Source organism: Ovis canadensis, chromosome 16, assembly GCF_042477335.2.
Source record: "Ovis canadensis isolate MfBH-ARS-UI-01 breed Bighorn chromosome 16, ARS-UI_OviCan_v2, whole genome shotgun sequence".
Classification (NCBI taxonomy): Eukaryota; Metazoa; Chordata; class Mammalia; order Artiodactyla; family Bovidae; genus Ovis; species Ovis canadensis.
The window spans coordinates 40,973,599-40,998,388 of record NC_091260.1 but is presented as its reverse complement, the minus strand read 5'-3'; the positions used below and the strand labels follow the sequence as shown (position 1 = coordinate 40,998,388).

The following is a 24,790-nucleotide window of genomic DNA, read 5'->3' as shown; positions in this document are numbered from 1 at the left end:
AGAAAACATCTACTTTTGCTTTACTGACTATGCCAAAGCCTTTGACCATGTGTATCACAATAAACAGAAAATTCTTAAATAGATGGGAATTCCAGACCACCTTACCTGCCTCCTGAGAAATCTGTATGCAGGTCAAGAAGCAACAGTTATAACTAGACATGGAACAAAAGACTGGTTGCAAATTGGGAAACGAGTACATCAAGGCTGTACATTGTCACCCTGCTTATTTAACTTACATGCAGAGTACAGCATGCAAAATGCCAGGCTGGATGATGCACAAGCTGGAATCAAGATTGCTGGGAGAAATATCAATAACCTCAGATATGCAGATGACACCACCCTGATGACAGAAAGCAAAGAACTAAAGTGCCTCTTGATGAAAGTGAAAGAAGAGAGTGAATAAGTTGGCTTAAAGCTCAACATTCAGAAAACTAAGATCATGGCATCTGCTCCCATCACTTCATGGCAAATAGATGGAGAAACAGTGGAAACAGTGGCTGACTTCATTTTTTTGGTCCCCAAAATCACTGCAGATGGTGACTGCAGCCACGAAATTAAAAGACATGGCACCTTGGGAGAAAAGCTATGACAAACCTAGACAGCATATTAAAAAGCAGAGACATTACTTTGTCAACAAGGTCCATCTAGTCAAAGCTATGGTTTTTCCAGTAGTTATGTATGGATGTGAAAGTATAAAGAAGTATAAAGGAGTATAAAGAAAGCTGAGTGCCAAAGAATCGATGCTTTTGAACTGTGGTGTTGGAGAAGACTCTTGAGAGTCCCTTGGACTGCAAGGAGATCCAACCAATCTATCCTAAAGGAAATCAGTCCTGAATATTCATTGAAAGGATTGATGCTGAAGCTGAAACTCCAATACTTTGGCCACTTAATGTGAAGAACTGACTCAGTGGAAAAGACCCTGGTGCTAGGAAAGATTGAAGGCAGGAGGAGAAGGGAATGACAGAGGATGAGATGGTTGGATATCATCACCGACTTGCTAGACATGAGGTTGAGCAAGCTCTGGGGGTTGGTGAAGGACAGGGAAGCCTGGCATGCTGCAGCCCATGGGGTCACAAAGAGTCAGACATGACTGAGCGACTGAACTGAACTGAATCAGAAATTACATAGTCTAAAACTATGCTTAAAATAACAACAATTAGAAGCCTATTTAACCATAATCCTCGATTGCTACAGATTATCACACAAGTGGACACATTACAAACCATGTAAACACGCCATCTCCCACCTGTTCTGGGTTTTCTCGAATGCCTGGCAGTATTTCTCTCTCATGTTACCCTCAGTGACTGTATAGACATTCTTAAATGTCTTGACAATTCTGACCTACAGCCTCTCAGAACCTTCCCACACAATTTGCTTGCTTTCTGTTTCACGAAGCAAATGGAAGCAGTCAGATTTCTTCAACTTGTTTTCCGAAAGCATCCACAATCTTTCAGCGGCTGTACTGGATCCTTTCCTTCTTATTTCAAGTTAGTCTAGAAAAGAATCCCATTGTCCAGCCTAAAGTTAGTCCTTTCCCAACTCTGAATTTCGCCACTTCCTTTCTGTTTAGCATCCTCACTTCTCTTCTTCTCATCCTCCTTCCTCCAATTGTTTTTCCCAATAACACAATGCTATCAGTTTTAAAAATGCTCATCTCTCCAATTTTAAAAATGGTAACAAAAAAACTTTAAAGATTCTTAAAATTTCTTTATAGTCAGACTTGAAAGAATTGAACATTCCTTCAACTCCCAACCTGCTGCAACCTGGCATCCAGTCTTTCTTTTTGCATCTCAGTAGCACTAAGAGCTCCCACCTCCCTCTTGGGTTGCTCTTTCCCTGGTTTCTGTGATACTGCTCAATTCTACCTTCCCTCCTCTCATTCTAACCACCTCTGTTAATTGTCTCTGTTGCCTCCTCTTCCTATGATTGGCCCTTAACAAAAGCAGAGACATCATTTTGCCCACAGAGGTCTGTATAATCAAAGGTATGGTTTTTCCAGTAGCTGTGTATGGATGTGAGAACTGGACCATAAAGAAGGCTGAATGCCAAAGAATTCATGCTTTTGAATTGTGCTGGTGAAGATTCTTGAGAGTCCCTTGGACTGTAAGGAGATCAAACCAGTCAATCCTGAAGGAAATCAACCCTGAATATTCATTGAAAGGACTGATGCTGAAGGTGAAACTCCAATACTCTGGTCACCTGATGTGAAGAGTCAACTCATTGGAAAGGATCCTGATGGTGGGAAAGACTGAGAGCAAGAGAAGGGGGCGACAGAAGGTGAGATGAGATGGTTGGATGGCATCATCGATCCAGAGGACATAAGTTTGAGTAAACTCCTGGACATAGTGAAGGATAAGGAAGCCTGGTGTGCTGCAGTCCATTGGGTCGCAAAGAGTCGGCCACTGAACAACAATAAAGTGTTTCTCTGGGGCTTTCTGGGACACTTTCTTCTCTTACTCTCCGTACTCTGCCTAGGTGATCTTTTCTATTGCATTCACTTCAAACATAATTTGTAAGAAGATGAGACTCAGGTACTAGCTCCAGCCCTAATCTCTTTCCCCTGTTAAGATGATATCTAAGTAGTTAGCAGACATTTCCAAATAGATATTCCACAGGCACCTCAGACTCAATATATTACAACTTCTCTTCCTACTTCCTCTCTGTTCAGCTCAGGGCTCAGTCATGTCAGACTCTTTGCAACCCCACGAACTGCAGCACTCCAGGCCTCCCTGTCCATCACCAACTCCCAGAGTTCACCCAAACCGATGTCCATCGAGTTGGTAATGCCATCCAACCATCTCATCCACTGTTGTCCCCTTCTCCTCCTGCCCTCAATCTTTCCCAGCATCAGGGTCTTTTCAAATGAGTCAGCTCTATGCATCAGGTGGCCAAAGTATTGGAGTTTCAGCTTCAATATCAGTTCTTCCAATGAACACCCAGGACTGATTTTCTTTAGGATGGACTGGTTGGATCTCCTTGCAGTCCAAGGGCCTCTGAAGAGTCTTCTCCAACACCACAGTTCAAAAGCATCAATTCTTCGGTGCTCAGCTTTCTTTATAGTCCAACTCTCACATCCATACATGACTACTGGAAAAACCTTTACTTCCAGCTAAATGAGCTTCTGTTTTCATGTGTTTGCTGTTATAATAACACTGTGCACTGGGTTATCCAAGTCAAAAGTTTGAGGGTAGTTTTAACTTCTTTCATTCCCTTAATCCAATATCCTTTCAATCACCGAATTCTGTGTCTCTGTAACCTAAATATTTCACACGTCTCTTCATCTTTAGTCTGACTAAAGTCAGATCTAACTGGCTTCTCTACATTAGTCCTTTCTCCTTTTTCTATCAGTGCTGTGCAAGTTAATGTCTTACAATCACTTCTGAAGAAAGAATAAAAGCCTTTATTTGTAGGCCAGTTTCCATCTGGTAGATAGTCACAGCACAAGTAGTTCTAAACCGCTAATGTGATGTCAGTGAATACTGAGTTAAGTTAAACTAATCTTTGACTCTCTTGAGATTATGAGTTAGTTTTAGCACACAACACTTTCTTTTGTTTTGTTTTAATTAATTATTTTAATTTTAGGATAATTGCTTTACATTACTGTGATGTTTTTGACATACATTGACATGAATCAGCCACAGGTGCACATGCATCCCCCCATCCTGAACCCCCCACCCTCCCCACCCTATCCCTCTAGGTTGTCCAAGAGCACCAGCTTTGAGTGCCCTGCTTCATGAATTAAACTTGCACTGGTCATCTGTTTTACAAATGGTAATATACAAGTTTCAACGCTAATCTTTCAAATCATCACACCTTGCCTTCTCCCACAGAGTCCACAGATGTTATTTACATCTGTGTCTCTTTTTCTACCTTGCAAATAAGATTCTTGTTACTGTCTTTAAATTCCATATATATGTGTTAATATACACTATTGGTATTTCCCTTTCTGACTTTATCAGTTTCATCCACCTCATTAGAGCTGACTCAAATGTATTGCTTTTTATAGCTGAGTAATATTCTATAGTGTGTATGTCCCATAAACTTCCTTATCCATTCATCTGCTGATGGACATTAAGGTTGCTTCCATGTCCTAGCTATTGTAAACAGTGTTGCAATGAACACTGAGGTACATGTTCCTCTTTCAATTCTGGTTTCGTCAATGTGTATGCCCAGCAGTGGAATTGCTGGGTCATATGGCAATTCTAATCCCAGTTTTTTAAGGAATCTCCACACTGTTCTCCATAGAGCACACAACTCTTTCTCATCAAGTGTTTCTCCATCTTGGCTGCATAAAAATAATTCAGTATTTACTTCCCAGGTGGCACTGGTGATAAAGAATCTGCCTGTAAATGCAAAATCCCCGGGTCAGGAAGGTCCCTTGGATGAGGGGCATGGCAACCTACTCTAGCATTCTTGCCTGGAGAATCCCATGGACAGAGCCTGGTGGGCTACAGTCCATGGGGTTGCAAAATGTCGGATATGACCGAAGCGTCTCAGCATACGCGTTTACAAATATAGTATATGTGTATGTAAACACACAAACAAACACACAGATCTTGTTCCAGAGTTGAATCAGTTTGACTCCCAATCAGTGTGGAGCCAAAATATATAAATACTGATATACATAAAACTTCCACAAGTCTTTGAGTGTGCAACTGTGTGTCAATTCTGTGCACCTAAGTAGTATTCCTAAAATCAAATATGATGATGACCTTTAATCATTCCACCACTGTGTGCATACATATTCAGTCACATCAGACTCTTTGAGACTCCATGAACTACAGCCCACCAGGCTCCTCTGTACATGGGATTTCCCAGGCAAGAATACTGGAGTGGGTGCCATTTCCTCCTCAGGGGATCTTCCCAACCCAGGGGTCGAACCTAGGTCTCCTGCATTGGCAGGCAGATTCTTTGCCACTGAGTCACCTTGGAAGCTGATGCCCACTTAAATCAATTAATTGCCTTCAAAATAATAGATTCTTAATAAAACTTTTAACACCATATGATCTTGCCATATTTTTGTTTTCTATGCCTAAAGTATCCCCTCCTTCCACCTGGTTGACTTTCCCTAAGTTGTCGAGCATAAATTTCAATAACACTTCTTTCAGGGTGCCAATCGAGGCTGGATTTGGTTCTCTCGTTGCACCACAGTACTTCAGACCCTTTGCTAGTTCCATGAAGGCCATGATCAGGTGTGTTTTATTTATCACTGTATCCTCAGAGAAGAACCTCATACTTAAGTGAAATTTCAATAATAGATTTTGAGTGAAATAATTAAATCTTATTTTCTCATTTACCTATTAGTGTATTTATTAAAAATAATATGACATAAAAATTAGAATATGTAGAAAGTCTGAAAGAAGGTTACCTGTAGACCTACCTTCTATAAATCTATCCACTCAAAGATATATTAGTATATATTTCTTCAATCTTTTTTCTTGCCATTGATAATTTATCAATATTTATCTCTAATGTGCGTGCATGCTAAGTCACTTCAGTCATATCTGACTCTGTGACACTTTGGACTGACACTTTGGACTGTAGGCCACCAGACTCCTCTGTCCATGGGATTCTCCAGGTAAGAATACTGAAAGGGTTGCCATCCCTTCCTCCAAAGGATCTTCCCAACCCAGGGATCATATTATCTCTAATATATCTTAACAAAGATTATCATCAATACTTACATCCAGTGTGTTTAGGTTAACTTCTAACTTTATAGAAATAAAATAATCAGAATGGAATACATACACTAAATCTCCCCTATTCTTTGCTTTTGTAGGGAAGGAAGCTATGATTCTTTGCTTTTGAAAATTAATGTGACCTAGTAGAAAAAGTTGAATTCAAATGTGCTCCCACTTCTTCTGTGCTGTCATTTAATTCCTCTGAAAGTCACTTTTCAGAAGTGAATAAATGGGGTTAATAACACAAACTTTTAAAGTTTATTGTGAGACTTATAAGAAATGACAACTGTACAAGATATAGTTTTATGGTTTGATAATGTTGAATGCTACAAAAGTTTGGGGAGAATCAGGATTGAGAAAAAATGAGTGTACCAGAAGAGGATCAGTCACTGCAGTCCTTCTAGAGTGTGGTTCCATGAGGGGGTGGAGGTCAAAGCCAGGTTGTTAGTTCAGTTCAGTTGCTCAGTCATGTCCTACTCTTTGAGACCCCATGGACTGCAGCACACCAGGCTTCCCTGTCCATCACCAACTCCCGGAGCTTGCTCAAACCTCATGTCCGTCCAGTCAGTGATGCCATCCAACCATTTCATCCTCTGTCATCCCCTTCACCTCCTGCCTTCAATCTTTCCCAGCATCAGGGTCTTTTCAAATGAGTCAGTTCTTCCCATCAGGTGGCCAAAGTATTGGAGCTTCAGCTTCAGCATCAGTCCTTCCAACGAATATTCAGGACTGATTTCCTTTAGGATTGGATCTCCTTGCTGTCCAAGGGACTCTCAAGAGTCTTCTTGAACACCACAGTTAAAAAGCATCAATTCTTCGATGCTCAGCTTTCTTTATGGTCCAACTGTCACATCCATACATGACTACTGGAAAAACCATAGCTCTGAAAAGACGGACCTTTGTCAGTAAAGCAATGTCTCTGCTTTTTAATGCACTGTCTAGGTTTGTCATGGTTTTTCCTCCAAGGAACAAGCGTCTTCTAATTTCATGTCTGCAGTCACCATCTGCAGTGATTTTGGAGCCCGACAAAATAAAGTCTGCCACTGTTTCCATTGTTCCCCCATCTATTTGCCATGAAGTGATGGAACTGGATGTCATGTTGTGAGGGCTAATAAAGTAAATACAGGCCATCACGGTGGACCACTCTTTAGAGCACTTTGACAAAGAAAGAGAGAGAAAAATATGTGATATCTAGAGGGGGCAGCAGAGTCAAGTGAAAGATTTTCAAGTTATATGACAGCAAAGAAATCAGTGGCAGGGAAGAATGCGAGGAAGGAGAAACTCACCTCAAGCAGGAGGTTGGAAAGGTCCCAGTATGGGAGCCAGTGTTAGGCTTGGTACCCAAACTTCATCATGGGAAGGATAACTTTCCTTTAGACTTGAGGAAATTCAGATTAAAATCAGTACAATTGATATTATTTTTAAAACCTGCGTTTCGTCTCAGAAAAAGAAATACTTATATTAAAATGTACCACAAAGCAATGTTGATTATTTAAAAACATTTGATGGCATAGATGCTAATGTTTCCAGTTACTGGCAATTAGCTGCTATATCATCTCCGCAGTTATTGATCATTGGTCAAGTTTAAGCACACAAACACTTGGCAGCCAGATTTCATATCCTCAAAATCATTGTTACTGTTTTTGCTCAAAATAAGTTTGAGAAATCAAACAGTAATTTATATTAAAAGATTTGACATAAGGGAGACCTGGAAAGCATCACACTTCAAACCTAAGTGTTTTGGTGACTTTTTATTTACCTTCACTCAGCTTGCTTTTCATGGCAAGTGGACAAGGTTTCTGCTCTCATGGAATTTATTTGTTTATTTGTTTTCATTTTTTAACTTTTTGATTTTATGTTGGCGTATAGTTGATTTTTTTTGGTTGTGAGTTCTAAAAGATCTTGTAAGTCTTCATAGAACCGTTCAACTTCAGCTTCTTCAGCGTTACCGATTGGGGCATAGACTTGGATTACTGTGATACTAAATGGTTTGGCTTGGAAACAAACAGAGATCATTCTGTCATTTTTCAGATTGCATCCAAGTACGGCATTTCGGACTCTTTTGTTGACGATGATGGCTACTCCATTTCTTCTGAGGGATTTCTGCCCACAGTAGTAGATATAATGGTCATCTGAGTTAAATTCACCCATTCTAGTCCATTTTAGTTCACTGATTCCTAGAATGTCGACATTCACTATTGTCATCTCTTGTTTGACCACTTCCGATTTGCCTTGATTCATGGACCTGACATTCCAGGTTCCTATGCAATATTGCTCTTTACAGCATCAGACCTTGCTTCTATCACCAGTCACATCCACAACTGGGTATTGTTTTTGCTTTGGCTCCATCCCTTCATTCTTTCTGGAGTTATTTCTCCACTGATCTCCAGTAGCATATTGGGCACCTACTGACCTGGGGAGTTCCTCTTTCAGTAGCCTATCATTTTGCCGTTTCATACTGTTCATGGGGTTCTCAAGGCAAGAATACTGAAGTGGTTTGCCATTCCCTTCTCCAGTGGACCACATTCTGTCAGACCTCTCCACCATGACCTGCCCATCTTGGGTTGCCCTGCGGGCATGGTTTAGTTTCATTGAGTTAGACAAGGCTGTGGTCCTAGTATGACAGAATTGACTAGTTTTCTGTGAGTATGGTTTCAGTATGTCTGCCCTCTGATGCCCTCTTGCAATACCTACCATCTTACTTGGGTTTCTCTTACCTTGGGTGTGGGGTAACTCTTCACGGCTGCTCCAGGAAAGTGCAGCTGCTGCTCCTTACCTTGGATGAAGGGTATCTCCTCACCGCCACCCTTCCTGACCCTCAACGTGGGATAGCTCTTCTAGGCCCTCCTGTGCCCGCACAGCCACTGCCCAAAAAAGATGTCTTTTTCATTATAGGGGACTGGAATGCAAAAGTAGGAAGTCAAGAAACATCTGGAGTTACAGGCAAATTTGGCCTTGGAATGCGGAATGAAGCAGGGCAAAGACTAATAGAGTTTTGCCAAGAAAATGCACTGGTCATAGCAAACACCCTCTTCCAACAACACAAGAGAAGACTCTACACATGGACATCACCAGATGGTCAACACTGAAATCAGATTGATTATATTCTTTGCAGCCAAAGATGGAGAAGCTCTATACAGTCAAAAAAAAAACAAGACCAGGAGCTGACTGTGGCTCAGATCATGAACTCCTTATTACAAAATTCAGACTCAAATCGAATAGGGAAAACCACTAGACCATTCAGGTATGAGCTAAATCAAATCCCTTATGATTATACAGTGGAAGTGAGAAATAGATTTAAGGGCCTAGATCTGATAGATAGAGTGCCTGATGAACTATGGAATGAGGTTCATGACATTGTACAGGAGACAGGGATCAAGACCATCCCCATGGAAAAGAAATGCAAAAAAGCAAAATGGCTGTCTGGGGAGGCCTTACAAATAGCTGTGAAATGAAGAGAGGCAAAAAGCAAAGGAGAAAAGGAAAGATATAAGCATATGAATGCAGAGTTCCAAAGAATAGCAAGAAGAGATAAGAAAGCCTTCTTTAGCGATCAATGCAAAGAAATAGAGGAAAAGAACATAATGGGAAAGACTAGAGATCTCTTCAAGAAAATTAGAGATACCACGGGAACATTTCATGCAAAGCTGGGCTCAATAAAGGACAGAAATGGTATGGACCTAACAGAAGCAGAAGATATTAAGAAGAGGTGGCAAGAATACACAGAAGGATTGTACAAAAAAGATCTTCACAACCCAGATAATCACAATGGTGTGATCACTCACCTACAGCCAGACATCCTGGAATGTGAAGTCAAGTGGGCCTTAGAAAGCATCACTATGAACAAAGCTAGTGGAGATGATGGAATTCCAGTAGAGCTATTTCAAATCCTGAAAGATGATGCTGTGAAAGTGCTGCACTCAATATGCCAACAAATTTGGAAAACTCAGCAGTGGCCGCAGGACTGGAAAAGATCAGTTTTCATTCCAATTCCAAAGAAAGGCAATGCCAAAGAATGCTCAAACTACCGCACAATTGCACTCATCTCACATGCTGGTAAAGTAATGCTCAAAATTCTCCAAGCCAGGCTTCAGCAATATGTGAACCGTGAACTTCCTGATGTTCAAGCTGGTTTTAGAAAAGGCAGAGGAATCAGAGATCAAATTGCCAATATCCGCTGGATCATGGAAAAAGCAAGAGAGTTCCAGAAAAACATCTATTTCTACTTTATTGACTATGCCAAAGCCTTTGACTGTGTGGATCACAATAAACTGGAAAATTCTCAAAGAGATGGGAATACCAGACCATCTAACCTGCCTGTTGAGAAATCTGTATGCAGGTTAGGAAGCAACAGTTAGAACTGGACATGGAACAACAGACTGGTTTCAAATAGGAAAAGGAGTACATCAAGGCTGTATATTGTCACCCTGCTTATTTAACTTCTATGCAGAGTACATCAAGAGAAACGCTGGACTGGAAGAAACACAAGCTGGAATCAAGATTGCCAGGAGAAATATCAATAACCTCAGATACGCAGATGACACCACCCTTATGGCAGAAAGTGAAGAGGAACTAAAAAGCCTCTTGATGAAAGTGAAAGAGGAGAGTGAAAAAGTTGACTTAAAGCTCAACATTCAGAAAACGAAGATCATGGCATCTGGTCCCATCATTTCATGGGAAATAGATGGAGAAACAGTGAAACAGTGTCAGACTTTATTTTTTGGGCTCCAAAATCACTGTAGATGGTGACTGTAGTCATGAAATTAAAAGACGCTTACTCCTTGGAAGAAAAGTTATGACCAACCTAGATAGCATATTCAAAAGCAGAGACATTACTTTGCTGACTAAGGTGCGTCTAGTCAAGGCTATGGTTTTTCCTGTGGTCATGTATGGATGTGAGAGTTAGACTGTGAAGAAGGCTGAGTGCCAAAGAATTGATGCTTTTGAACTGTGGTGTTGGAGAAGACTTGAGAGTCCCTTGGACTGCAAGGAGATCCAACCAGTCCATTCTGAAGGAGATCAGCCCTGGGATTTCTTTGGAAGGACTGATGCTGAAGCTGAAACTCCAGTACTTTGGCCACCTCATGAGAAGATTGCACTTTTGGAAAAGACTCTGATGCTGGGAGGGATTGGGGACAGGAGGAGAAGGGGATAACAGAGGATGAGATGGCTGGATGGCATCACTGACTGGATGGACGTGAGTCTGAGTAAAGTCTAGGAATTGGTGATGGACAGGGAGGCCTGGAGTGCTGCGATTCATGGGGTCACAAAGAGTCAGACACGACTGAGCGACTGAACTGAACTGATAGTTGATTTACAATGCTGTGTTTGTTTTAGGTGTTCAGCAAAGTGATTTGTCATGGAGTTTACTTCTGAACAAGGGAGCCTGATGAGACAGAAGTAAATAAGAAACTGCTGCCTCAGATTGTGATAAGTGCCCTGAGGAAAGCAATGCTGGCAAATGCAGTAGAGGCTGAAGGGTGAGTTGCATTACTATAGTCAGCTGGGTCAGGAAGGCCCTGCCTGACAACATGACGTTTGAGATGAGACCTGACTGGCATGAAGCAGAGCCATGGGAAGGTCTGAGAATAAGGTATTCTGAGTTCAGCAAAGTCCACCATCTTAAAGTGGAAAAGTCAAACATGAAATGAAGGTCAGTTGCAGATGGAAGGTCAGGATACTAAGTGAAGGCCAAGGAGAGAGCAACAAGGTGAGTCTTGGACTTAGGCAGGTGACCTGCAGACCATGTCTGCAAGGAGTTTAGACTGGAGTTTAGACTGATTGTTAGTCATTGCAGGGTTAACCAGAAATAGGATCTGACTTCTATGTTGTAAAAACCCTCAGGATACTGTGTGAAGAATAAAGAATGCAACTTGATTATATTACTACTTACTACTACTGGTTACAGTAGGAGTAAATCTCAATTCATTGGTAACCTGTTCAGAAAACAATCTCACAAGATTTTGGTGAAAAGGGTTTTAAGAACTCTCTAGCAGTTTCTTTAATTTCTTCATTTTACAGATGAAGATCTTAAGTCCTAACTGTGAAATAATGGACCCAGGGTCATCCAATCAGTAGCTAGTTGAACCAGGATTAGAACAGGATTCCCTACCTAGTGCTCTTTCCACAGTGACTGACTTTCTCTTAGTTCTACCACACTTCATACACACAAGGTGCTCACTGCTTAGATGTGGCACTACAGAGGACACCAGCTTTGGGTCATTTCAGTGACTCTTCCAGAAAGCCTGGAGAGTGCTGCCTAGAGTTACACACTATTGACATCAGCCACCTAGGTTACTTGTTACATATGCAGCTACTGAGGCTGAATGTCTGTGAATGAGACCTAGTTATTGTTCCCAGGAGAAAGAAAAACTGGATAAGTCTGGGAGCTGTTCAGTTTTCAAGATGGAACACTGGTCAGATTAAAGCAATGTGATTCTGTTCTCTCTACCAGACATTCTTCCAATGAATGAGAAAAATCCACTTCATTTCATTTCTTTTCTCACCCCACCTCTCAATACAGTTTTAACAGATTGTCTTAAAAAAAAATCATCTTGTGAATGAAAATAGCCCCTAAACCCTATATAGTCCTATGGGCAAATCTGCAAGTCTAGGACAATGACTAATCAAATTACTAACAATCTGGTATCATTCATATAAAGGGATTTGGATATGGTGTATACTCGTTCGGAAGGAGGGGCTTCCCTGATGGTTCAAGTGGTAAAGAGTCCGTTTGCAATGAAGGAGATGCAGGAGACACGGGTTCGGGTTGGGAAGGAGGGAAACTGCAATATATTTTAGCAATATGTCCATCAAAATGGTTATTTAAGCAGTAGGATTTGACATATGGAAAATTCATTTATATTAAACATTCCATCTGCCTGATGAGGTATAAAGGGTTGTTAATAATGTTTGTCTTTTATCATTTTGGGAAACATTTCTAGTTGAACTGTACTTGACTGTGTGTGTGTGTGTGTGTGTGTGTGTGTGTGTGTGTGCATGTGGGTTCAGTCATGTCCAACTCTTTGTGACCCCATGAACTGTAGCCTGCCAGGCTCCTCTGTCTGTAGAATTTTCCGGGCATGAATACTTAAGTTGATTATGATTTCCTCCTCCAGGGGCTCTTCCCCACTCAGGGACTGAATCCACATCTCTTGTGTTTTCTGCATTGACAGGCAGATTCTTTACCACTGTGTCACCTAGGAAGCCCAAATGCTTCTTATAATTTTCTTGCTTGTGAGTCAGAAATCTTGTTTTGTACAGTCTAAAGTTTAAGTTTCACTTGCTATCCAAACCAATGGGCTTCCCACGTGACTCAGTAGTAAAGAATTCTCCTGCCAAGCAAGAGATGAGGGTTCAACCCCTGGGTTAGGAAGGTCCCCTGGAGAAGGAAATGGCAATTCACCCCAGTTTTCTTGCTTGGGAAACTTCAAGGACAGAGGAGCCTGGTGGGTGACAATCCATGGGGTCACAAAAGAGTTGGACACCAGTTAATAACTAAACCAGCTAATGGGAGGTAAACTTAAGGATAGGCAACAGCTCCTGAAGGACATTAAGACATTAATAGTAAAAATGGCTGCCACTGGTTGAACTTTTACTTCATCCTAAGGGCTTGGTACCAATTTTATGTATATTATCTTAAATAATCCTCTAAAAACCCTAGTGAGTGTGTATTAGATCCATTTCATAAGAAAAAATAGAAACTCACTACTGTTTTACTCAGTGTTCATTCATACCGAGGAGTTAATATCAGTCTCCTGAGTAGCATAGGAATTGTCCCTGGTTTTTAGGTGAGGACTTGATCTATGAGTATTGCCAAAGTTGAGGAGAGTTGCTCCAACCTAGAAAAGTGACAAAACAGGTTGTAGCATATGTTACAGATGCTTTCATTTTCTATTTTTTTGAAAGTTTTCATAAGAAGAAATTGGAAAAAATCATATAACCTTCCTGATAGACACAAACAAAGCAATTAATGAAACTTGATTGATTTTTTTAAATATTACTAAACTACTATCAAATTAGTAACAGAAGTTACTAATAGGTAACTAGGTAAACTCTAACTATGTAAACTGTATTTAACAAAAAAACTTCACCTGACTTCCCAGTTTTGACAAAATATTGGAAATACTTCCAAATTAAAATCAGAAACAAAAAGAGAATGGCTGCAAAATTGCAACTCTTAAGGTGAAGAGAAAATAAAGAAATAACATATGTAAAATTTGAAAAGGAAGAAACAATGCTATTATTACTTGCTGGCACTGAATTTTCTATCATAGAACACCTAAAATAGTATATAACCTAATAAGACAAGGTCACCATAGGTAACAGAACCCAAAATATTCTTATATTACATAGGAAATGTTATATTCTTATATAACATCAATAACCAATAGAAAAATGCAATGAAAAATGACTTCCTACTCAGAATAGCAACAAAACCTGTACACTTCCTTGGAATAAATACAACAAAAGAGGTCTAAGGCTTGTATTAAAAAATGGCAAATGTTATTGAAGGAAATAAAATAGATCTGAATAAATGGAGAAAAACTATATTCATAGATGAAGAAATTCCCAACATTTTTATAAATGTTCAGTACAGTTTTAATCAAGACTTCAATGTCGTTTTTGCTGAAATTGAACAAACAGATTCTAAAATTCATCTTAAAGGATAAATAGCCAAGATAACCAAGACAAGAATAAAAAAGGAAGAATAAAGATAAGTGATCTGTCATATAGATATTAAGGCTTCTTATGAGTAAATACTTAAATAAAACCATGTAAGTTTGATGCTGCAATAGATAAGAAGATCTACAAAAAGAGCTGAATAGACTCTAACATATATAAGAATTTATATACCATAGAAATAGGGCAAAAGATGGACTAAACAAATAATGCTGGAACAACTGACTTTCTACATGGGAAGAGATAAGTTTGATTCTTATATAAAATTGTAAAATAAAATAAATTCCAGATGGACTCAATTTCAAAATGTCAAAAAGAATCTCAAAAAACTGATAAACATTCAGAAGAACATGTTTTGAAACTTGGGATAAGAAAGGATGTCTTAAGAACTATACAAGAGGTCTGACTTCTAAGTAAGTAGGTTATTATACTTGCTTATATTGAAATTTGAACTGCAACAAAGGAAACTATAGACAAAATTTAAAACAAGGCACATACTGAGAGAAGAATTTATAGAGGCTATTACAACAAATCTCTGACAATTACAAAGAAAGAAAGAGGAGGATATGGGAGGAAGGAATGGAAGGAGGAAAGCAAGAAAAAGAGAAAGAGAAAGGAAGAAGGGAGGGAGGATGGAGAGAGAGGAAGAAGGAAAGAAAGCAGCCGAAAAGAAAAATGAGCAAGGGTCAAGAACAGTACCCTCTGAAGAGAGAAAAAAGTGAATGAGCAACAAGGAAATGAAAGACACAGGATTTAACTAAAGACAATCAGAGAACTATAAATTGAAACCAAACTGACTATGAAAAATAATATATATGTTCAGCTATTTTGCTACACAGAATAAATTACCACCATATTGAAAATCAACTGTATTTTGATACAATTAAGAAATAAAACTATACTGCAAAATCATTCTGAAAAGAAAGTGAAAGTGAAGTCGCTCAGTCATTTCCAACTGTTTGCAACCCTATGGACTATAGCCCACCATTCTCCGTCTATGGGATTTTCCAGGCAAGAATACTGCATTGGGTTATCATGTCCTTCTGCAGGGGATCTTTTGGACCCAGGGATCAAACCCAGGTTTCTTGCATCGCAGGCAGACTCTTTACCGTCTGAGCCACCAGGGAATCGCTGTAAGATCATTCTATAGCCATCATACTGGCAAAAAGAAAAGTGAAGCCTGACAAAGTCAAGCACTGATAAGGGCATGGTACTATGGAAACAGGCATATTCTGCCTACAGGACATACATTGGTACAACTACTTTAGAAAATATCTTGACACTATTTACTGAAGCTGAGTATGTACACATCCTATGGCTTGTGTACCAGAACATTCTTTGCAGCACTGTTATAACAGAGAAACAATGACAACATAAATGAGTGTCAGTAATAAAGTGGGTAAATAAGTTGTGATATATTCGTATCATGACCAGCAATGGTAACTTAATCTATCAGAGGAGTTACAAAAATATATACTGCCAGGTAATTTGCTGAATTATACAAAGACTTTAATGGTAAAAACATTTAAAACACAGAAAACAATACAATATATTGTTGGTGGAGATATACACAGGTAAAAAACATGGATTCTAATTAGAACATAGATGCTGGAGAAGGGATAGGCTACCCACTCCAGTATTCTTGGGCTTCCCAAATAGCTCAGCTGGTAAATAATCTGCCTGCAATACAGGGAATCTGGGTTCGATCCCTGGGTTGGAAAGATCCCCTGGAGAAGGGAACAGCTATCCACTCCAGTATTCTGGCCTAGAGAATTCCATTGACTGTATAGTCCATGGGGTTGCAAAGAGTGGAACACAACAGAGCAACTTTCACTTTCACTAGCACATAGATATAAAAACATTAAAACATAGATTGACTCAAGAAATCTAAGCAATATCTTGGCACTGGTTTGGGGAGAGAAGAGTGGGTAATGGATTTAAGGAAAGCAGCAAAGGGGAACCCTTATTTATGCTATATTATTTTATATAAAATATAGGCCATTCAGTGTGTAAGTGTCCATGTGCATGTATCCACGTGTGTGTACTTGTCTCTATAATCTGAGTTTAAAATGATAAAAATTAACATTTGCAATATTGAATGACAGTGCTTTTACATCAAATTTTGCATTTTCCTACTTTTTAATGTTAAAAAAGAAAAACCTAACTGCAAATCTAATACTTAATTACGATAATCTGGGGTCAAAGGATTACCAGAGGCATTAGAATCTTAAGACAATAACTGCAAAACACTAAGCATCAAAAATGGTAATTTAGCTGCCCCCTTCAGGGAAAGTCAAATTGCAGTGACAGGTTCCAGCTGTGCTAACATGTTAACATCAGGCTTTAAGAGTCAGGCTCTGAGTGTTTTATTGGAGGAAATCCTTGAGGACATAGAGGCAGTTGTCACTGTTGTTCAGTTGCTAAGTCATGTCCAACTCTTTGCAACCCCGTGGACTGCAGCATGCCAGACTCTGCTGTCCTTCACTACCTCAATTCATGCCTGTTGAGTCGGTTATACTATCTAAAGGCTTTCCTGGTGGCTTAACTAGTAAAGAATCCTCCTGCAAAGTGGGAGACGTGGGTTCAGTTCCTGGGTTGGGAAGATCCCCTGGAGATGGGAACAGCTACCCACTCCAGTATTCTGGCCTGGGGAAAACCATCTCATCCTCTGTTGTCCCCTTCTCCTCCTGCCCTCAATCTTTCCCAGCATCAGTGTCTTTTCTGATGAGTCAGCACTTCTCATCAGGGTGCTAAAGTATTGGAAGTTCTGGGGAAATGAGACCACAGAAAGTGGAATTCAAAAATGTATTTTCACATGGCCAGGGGAGGTCAGCAAAGCAAAACAAAACAACTGTATGAAATCCCGAAAGGTTGACTACAGAAGAAATATTTTCTTTTTGGATGTTTCCCTAGGTCACTACAGTTCTCTCTTTAGCCCCATCTCTTTGCTCTCTCCTCCTCCCTTCTTTCATACTATTTCTCCCTCTCCTTCCTCAGCCTCCTCTTCTTCTTCCCACCCCTTCTTTCTCTCTCTCTCCTCAGTTACTCCTTCCTCCTTTTCCTTAGATTTTGTGTTCTGGGTCTACATAGCAGTCAAATGTTATTGTTCATAGGACATTGAATTGAAGGCTTCTTGTCGCTCTTCATGACCAGATCAAAGGATTTTGGAAGATTGTCTTTGGCTGTCAAGTTTTCATTTCTAGTGCTTCTGTATACCTTAGGTATAAAATTTATACCTACGGTTGCTTGTAGAAAAATCATTCACCACAGATGAGAAATGATACTTGTGTGTATGTTGGGGTGAGGGATTATGTCACCTGTGTTCAAGAATAGATGATCTTCTGATTATTTCCAATCTCTTGAATAGAAAGTATAGTTGTATATATACAAAAAGAAGCCAAAACAATGTGGAAGCTAAAGTGTGAGAGAAGGTCACTCAAGCAATTTATATTTCATGTTTTGATTTTTGTACTTCCCCAAAATACTCCACTTGCTATTGCTATTCTTTCTTTCCCCAAAGCAAAAATTACTGAGTACTTCTAAATCTTTGTAACTTGAAGTCAAAGCAAACTGGGTTTTGTGGCTTGGAAGATAGCATTTATTTATTTACTTTTTTTTGACCATGCAGCATGAAGGGTCTTAGTTTCTTCCTGACTGGGAATAGAACCTATGCCCCTGCAGTGGAAGTGTGGAGTCTTAGCCACTGGACTGCCAGGGACTTTCCAGTAACAATTTTATATCTATGTAAAATATTTATGTGACCCTGAACAAAACTGTTTCCAAGTAAAAGTAGTTGTCCCAACTTTAGATATAATATACAGTACTAAGAACAGCATGTTCCTCTTCAAAGTGTAAAATGGAATGTACATTTTTTTTTCTGAATACATCCCTAAGTTGTTGGAAAGTTCCTTTAAAAATCACTAGCCTCAACACCAGTAATCACCATGAGACAACACCTCACACTTGTCAGAATGTCTGTTATCAAAAAAATAACAAATAAGAAGTGAAGTGAGGATATGGAAAAAAGAACACCCTGCTGCACTGTTGGTGAGAGTGTTAATTGGTGCAGTCACTATGGAAAACAGTACAGAGATTCTCAAAAAATTCAAAATAGAACTACTATATGATCCAGCTATTCTGAAAAAAATGAAAACAATTATTGGAAAGATATATAAAGCCCTATGTTCATTGGAGCACTATTTACAACAACCAAAATATGGAAGCAGCTCAAGTGTTCACTGATAGATGAATATATAAAGAAAATGTGGTATACACATACAATGAAATATCACTCAGCCGCAGAAAATGAAATCTTGCATTTGTGACAGCATGGATGGACCTAGCTGGTATTTTGCTAAGCGGAATAAGTCAGACAGAAAAAGACAAATACTGTATAGTTTCACTCACATGTGGAATGTAAAAAACAAAAAAAGAAAAACAAAACAGAAACAGACTCACAGTGATGGGGGGGGTAACTGGTAGGATGACAGAAAAAGGTGAGGGAGATTAAGAGGTACAGCCTTCCAGTTACACATAAAGGAGTCATGGAAATGTAGCATACAGTGTGGGAAATATCATCAGTAATATAATAACTTTATATAGAGACAGATGGGAGCTAAACTTATTGTGATGATTATTTTGTAAGGCATAGAAATACTGAATCACTTTGATGTGCATCTGGAATTAACATAGGGTTGTTAAGTCAGTTATGGGCTTCCCTGATGGCTTAGCGGTAAAGAATCCGCCTGCAATGAATGAGACATAGAAGACAGGGGTTTGATCCCTGAGTCGGTAAGATCCCCTGGAGAAGGAAATGTCAATCCCCTCCAGTACTCTTGCCTGGAGAACTCCATGAACAGAGGAGCTTGGCTACAGTCCAAATGGTTGCAATGAATCAGACATGACTGAAGTGACTTAGCCCCAGTAAGTCAGTTATACTTCAATGATAAGCAACAAATAAAATCTAACCTTCTAAATAAATAAACATTTAAAAATAAATAAGTAAAAATAAGTAAGTAAAAATCACTAGCAATATATGGTCAAAAGTGACAGAAAGTATTTTTGCTTTTTGTAGAAACTTTTGCTATATAGTTGACCACTGAACAAGAGGGTTAGGATTGCCCACCCTCTTGCACAGTCAGAAATCTGAGTACAGTTTTACAGTTGACCCTCCTTAAATGTGGTTCCACATCCCTGGGAACCAACCACGGATTGTGTAGTACTGCAGTAGGTGTTTAGTGAAAAAAGAATTAGCACGTAAGTAAACTCATGCAGTTCAAACCCTTTGAGTTAACACCAGACTTTAGTCGACAATGACCTTTGTGTTGTTCAAGGTTGCTTTTGACCCATGAAGACTCTCTGGGTTTGCCTCATAATCTTCTTGGTTCTGAAAAGAGCTTAGAATTTCAAGAGGAGATTTCAAGAGAACTGTTATTCTTCATGAAGTTCAAGTTTTCCAAATGAAATGGACAAATTCTCAGAGTCTGGGCTCTTGCAGCAGGTGGGTAATGAGCATCTCTTGGACTGTGCTAGGCTTCTGGTCCTCATCTGTGCAGCCTTTCTCTGCTCACAATTCCTTTACTGCCACAGTGATATCTATGCCATTTTTCTACCTACTAAATTTTACTAGAAGTGATCCATCTAGTGCCAGAATTCCTTCAAAACATATGGTTGCAATTTTCAGACTGAAATGACTGGGTCACAGTTTGCAAATTCTAGAATAAACACATATGTGGCCTACACCTGCCAATAAGAATAAAACTATTTTTTCTATTCCCTAATGAAAACATTTACAAGCAAGATATAAATTTGGAAATCTGCCATTTGACTGAAGTAAATACACACACACTCACACATATGGAGCCAACACTAACTTGTGTGACACAGGATAAAAATATTTGCTTACAAAAACTGACAACTGCATGCCCTGGTGCTCTGAGATGGCCACACTCTGTGGAGTGTGTTTCTGTCTAAATGAATCCACTTCTTACCTAAAAAAAAAACCTGCTTAACACCTGAGATAGAATGTTTAATTATTATGATCACATTTATTAAGAATATGAAAGAAAAAAATGAATTCTTAACAATTTGTGTGGAATCTTTTATAATAACTGATGTTAATGATCTAAGGAAGTTCTTCAATTCATTCAGAATATAAACCTGTTACTGTCTATAGATTAGTTAAGGATGGTTCAAAGCCATAAGCAGGTACTTAGTGGAGTTTAAGTGAAAGTGAAAGTAGCTCAGTCGTGTCTGACTCTTTGCGACCCCATGGACTAGACAGTCCATGGAATTCTTGAGGATAGAATACTGGAGTGAGTAGCCTTTCCCTTCTCCAGGGGATCTTCCTAACCCATGGATCAAACCCAGGTCTCCCGCATTGCAGGCGGGTTCTTTACCAGCTGAGCCAGAAGGGAAGCCCACAAGTAGAGTTTAAAATGTCTGCTAAAGCAAAAAAAAAATTTTTATGAATTAATTACACAAGTTAGTTTGGTAATGATTCTTATGCAAAGAAGCATCAGTAATGTTTTGACTTGTTCTGTCATTTAAATTCCAGGAACATCAGTAGTGGAGTTGAAACCTAAACCTGCATTTGTTTGATCTTAAAATCTATACTCTATTACCTGGAAGGGTGAAGAAGGGAAGAAAGAATCCCTTAGGTAAAGAGAATGGTGCTAGCAAACTCCTGAAGACTTGAACCACTGTAGTGTGTGCAGAGAAATCCAAGTGGCTAACATGTAGCTACAGGTTTACTCCTGGGACACAAACCTCACTTGCCATGCTAATGAAGAAACCATGAATTCATGAGTGGTAGACAGCCAAGAATGAGTTTTAAGTAGATAGGATACACTGTAATATTTGCCTTTCAAATAACAGCAGTCAAAATAAAAAGGATGAATTTTAGGAGATTATTGAAATAATCTTGGTTCTCATCTAAAATTCTGCAGGATATGAGGTTGGTAGAATGACTTTGAAGAGAGAATTTCAGAAGCATTTAGAAGGTGAGATGAGAAGGAGCTGGTGGTAGGCTAGTTGTGGGGAAAAACAGTAAAAGAGGAGGATGAGCTACTCGCCACTTTCAAGGGTTAGGTTTGGGGGACAGGAAGCTGGAGATGCCAGTCATGAAGAGCAGGGGTTTAATAGGAGAAGGAACCAAGGGTGGACAGCAACAAGTTCAGTTGGGGAAATCATGCTCCCTGTCCAAGGGCGAGCTGGATATGGTGTTTAGGGAAAGTGGGCTGGTGTTTTCTAGATAAAGCCATCAATAGGGATACAATTGAACAGAGGCAAGCTGTGGAGTAGGAACTTCCCAGGTGGCTCGGTGGTAAAGAATCCGCCTGCCAAGACAGGAGGGGTGAGTTTGATCCTTGGGTCTTGAAGATCCCCTGAAGAAGGAAATGGCAACCTACTCCAGTATTCTTACCTGGAAAATCCCATGGACAGAGGAGCCTGGCAGGCTACAGTCCATGGGGTTGCAAAAGAGATAGACACAACTTAGTGACTAAACAACAATCTATTTATCAAGAGAGACAGAGGAGATATGTTTACCCAACTATGCTGCTGCTGATGTTGTTCAGTTGCTCAGTTGTGTCCAACTCTTTGTGACCCCATGGACTGCAGCACACCAGCCTTCCCTGTCCTTCACCGTATCCTGGAGCTTGCTCAAACTCATGTCCATTGAGTTGGAGATGCCATCAAACCATCTCATCTTCTGTCCTTCTCCTCCTGCCTTCAATCTTTCCTAGTATCAGGGTCTTTTCCAATGAGTTGGCTCTTCCCATTAGATGGCCAAAGTATTGGAGCTTCAGCTTTAGCATCAGTCCTTCCAATGAATATTCAGGATTGATTTCCTTTAGGATTAACTGGTTTGATCTCCTTGCAGTCCAAGGGACTCTTAAGAGTGTTCTCTAACACTGTAGTACAAAAACATTAATTCTTTGGCACTCAGCCTTCTTTCTGGTCCAAGTCTTACATTCACACGTGACTATTGGAAAAACCATGCATCTTATTATAACTGTAGTCTGCTACACCACACACACACACACACACACACAACAAAGAGCAAGAATTGAGTGAATTCTTGGATGAATGCTAATAGCCACAAGAAATAGAATAAATGAGAATTTGTTTAAGACTGGGAATTCTTTCAGCAGATTATCTGAGTCTTCAGCTTTCACCATTAGCAAAAAAATGGCATGTTGTTAAAAAGATGAATAAATTACATTCTGATTTCAAGAGTTACTATCTTTTTCATTTCTTTTTAGACATCAATTTAATCTAATAGACTTACTTACAGGCATACTATTCCATAGACATTCTAATTTTGCTGAGATAAACAACACTATAGTAAGATACAGATCACGCATTTAAAGAGTATATTGTTCACTGTGAATAGCACACATGAAATGCAAATAAACAGTGATAAAAACAATACTAGAAATATATGCAATATTGAGTAAGAACTTAGAGGGAAGGTGAATTTATTAGTTAATTTTACTAGTTCATTTATTCCTCATTTATTTAAAAATGGATTTAAAGTGGTCTGAAACAAGATGAAATAAAAGGCAACACAAATAATGAAGTGGATTTGGAGGGGGAAAAAAAAGTTTTAATGGATAACTTGAAGTCAACAACAAATGGCTATACAGAATAGTATAGCTAAGATCTAGAAAACTCTAGAACAAGCCACCAGTTGGCCTTTCTGCTTTCTGAAGAGGATAGAAAAATGAGAAAATTAATAAGATTATTCATATTACCTCCATAGAAAATTAAAACAAAGCTACTCTTGGTGCCAAAACTAAAGCGTTTTTCCTCATAGATACTGAGACAACAATACACCACTCTTAACAAACTTGCATACTAAATGGATTGATTTCATGGCTGACTTTCTTACAGTGGCTTTAAGCATGGGTCAATGATGATATAATGGCAAATTACATTTAATAAAAGCAGTTTTACAAGAGAATAAACCATATGGTCCAGATGTACGAAGATCTGCTTATGTGGCTCATTCCAAAGATGAATTGTTTTGGATCTATAGAAACACATGGATTGTATTTCACTCAGGCAATCTTTCACAAATTTATATTGTCTGACCATGTATTTGAATATTAAACTGCAGTGAGTTCAAGATTAGCCTTCTTGACATTCACTTAGGTGCAGCTATTTTAATACACTGATTAAATAATGGAAATGCATAACTCACTCTGGGAATGGCAAGGGTACAGAGAAAAGGAGACTGGAATTTCAGGTTTTTGTTTTTTTTTTTGAATTTTGGCAAAATACACATAAGATGAAATTTACCTCCTTAACTAATTTTAAGTATACAGTTTAGTGGCAGTAGGTATATTTACACTGCTACCATCACCATCATCCCTCCACAGAATGTTTCATTTTGCAAAACTGGTATTCCACCTATTAAACAATAACTACCCTCTCCTCCTCCAACCTAACCACTTTTCTACTCTCTGTCTTCATGATTTTGACTATTGCATGTACCTCCTATGAGTGGAATCACACAGTATGAAAACACATATTTGCATGCCATCTTTGTCTGGGGGCCTTGCTCATCTCCTCTGTGTGGTTCTAATATTACTCTTTGTGCTGCTGAAGTGAGCACTTTAGCTGGTGTTTGAAGGAAGAACAGGAACTCATCAGACTTAACAGGGGGGTAACAACTCATATATGAAAGCGGAGTACCTAAAATTGTTTTCTGTGTTGTTGAACACTGAGGTAAGGAGGGAGGCTGAAAAAGATAAGGAAAAAGAGATAGGAAGGAACAAGAAGCCAAAGGGCATTCTAAGCCCCTTTTAAGAGCTTGATTTTTATAAGCCGCTTTTGACAGCTTCCTTGGTGGCTCAGATGATAACAAGTTTTCCTGCAATGCAGGAGACATGAGTTAGACCCCTGGGTTGGGAAGATCCCCTGGAGGAGGGCATGGCAACCCACTCCAGTATTCTTGCCTGGAGAATTCCATGAACAGAGAAGTCTGACAGGCTACAGCCCGTGGAGACACAAAGAGTCGAACACGGCACAGCAACTAACGCTTTCACAAGAGCTTGGACTTACATATAATGAGATGGGAATAGAGAAATAAAATTCATATTTTAAAAAATTAATTCCGGAAAAAAGGAGGCCTGGAAGAAGATAAAATCTGACATAGACTAGTTAGAAGGTAGTGACAACTATGTAGGTAAGGGTTTTCTTTTTATTATTTTTTGCAGATTTTTGGAGTCTTACAGAGAGTATTCAGAATTGTAGATCATGAGGAAATAGATGTCTACACTCTGGATCTAGCGTCCACACAATCTTCCTCTCCCAGCTTAGAATAAAACTCTTCACATTTTAGAAAATTTTCTACTTTAGCAAAGCATCCAGACAACTCAAAATCTAAATTCACATTTTAATCCATGAAAAACTTTTTCCCT

The 24,790-nt window shown here is 39.3% G+C and overlaps 1 non-coding gene across 1 annotated transcript; it reads right to left on the bottom strand.

The window, feature by feature from the left end:
* Positions 1-23,875: 23,875 nt before the first annotated feature.
* On the bottom strand, positions 23,876-23,982 carry LOC138422075 (U6 spliceosomal RNA). The gene has a single exon (XR_011249745.1). It is a non-coding gene; the product is annotated as a U6 spliceosomal RNA (small nuclear RNA).
* Between the last annotated feature and the right edge of the window lie 808 nt (positions 23,983-24,790).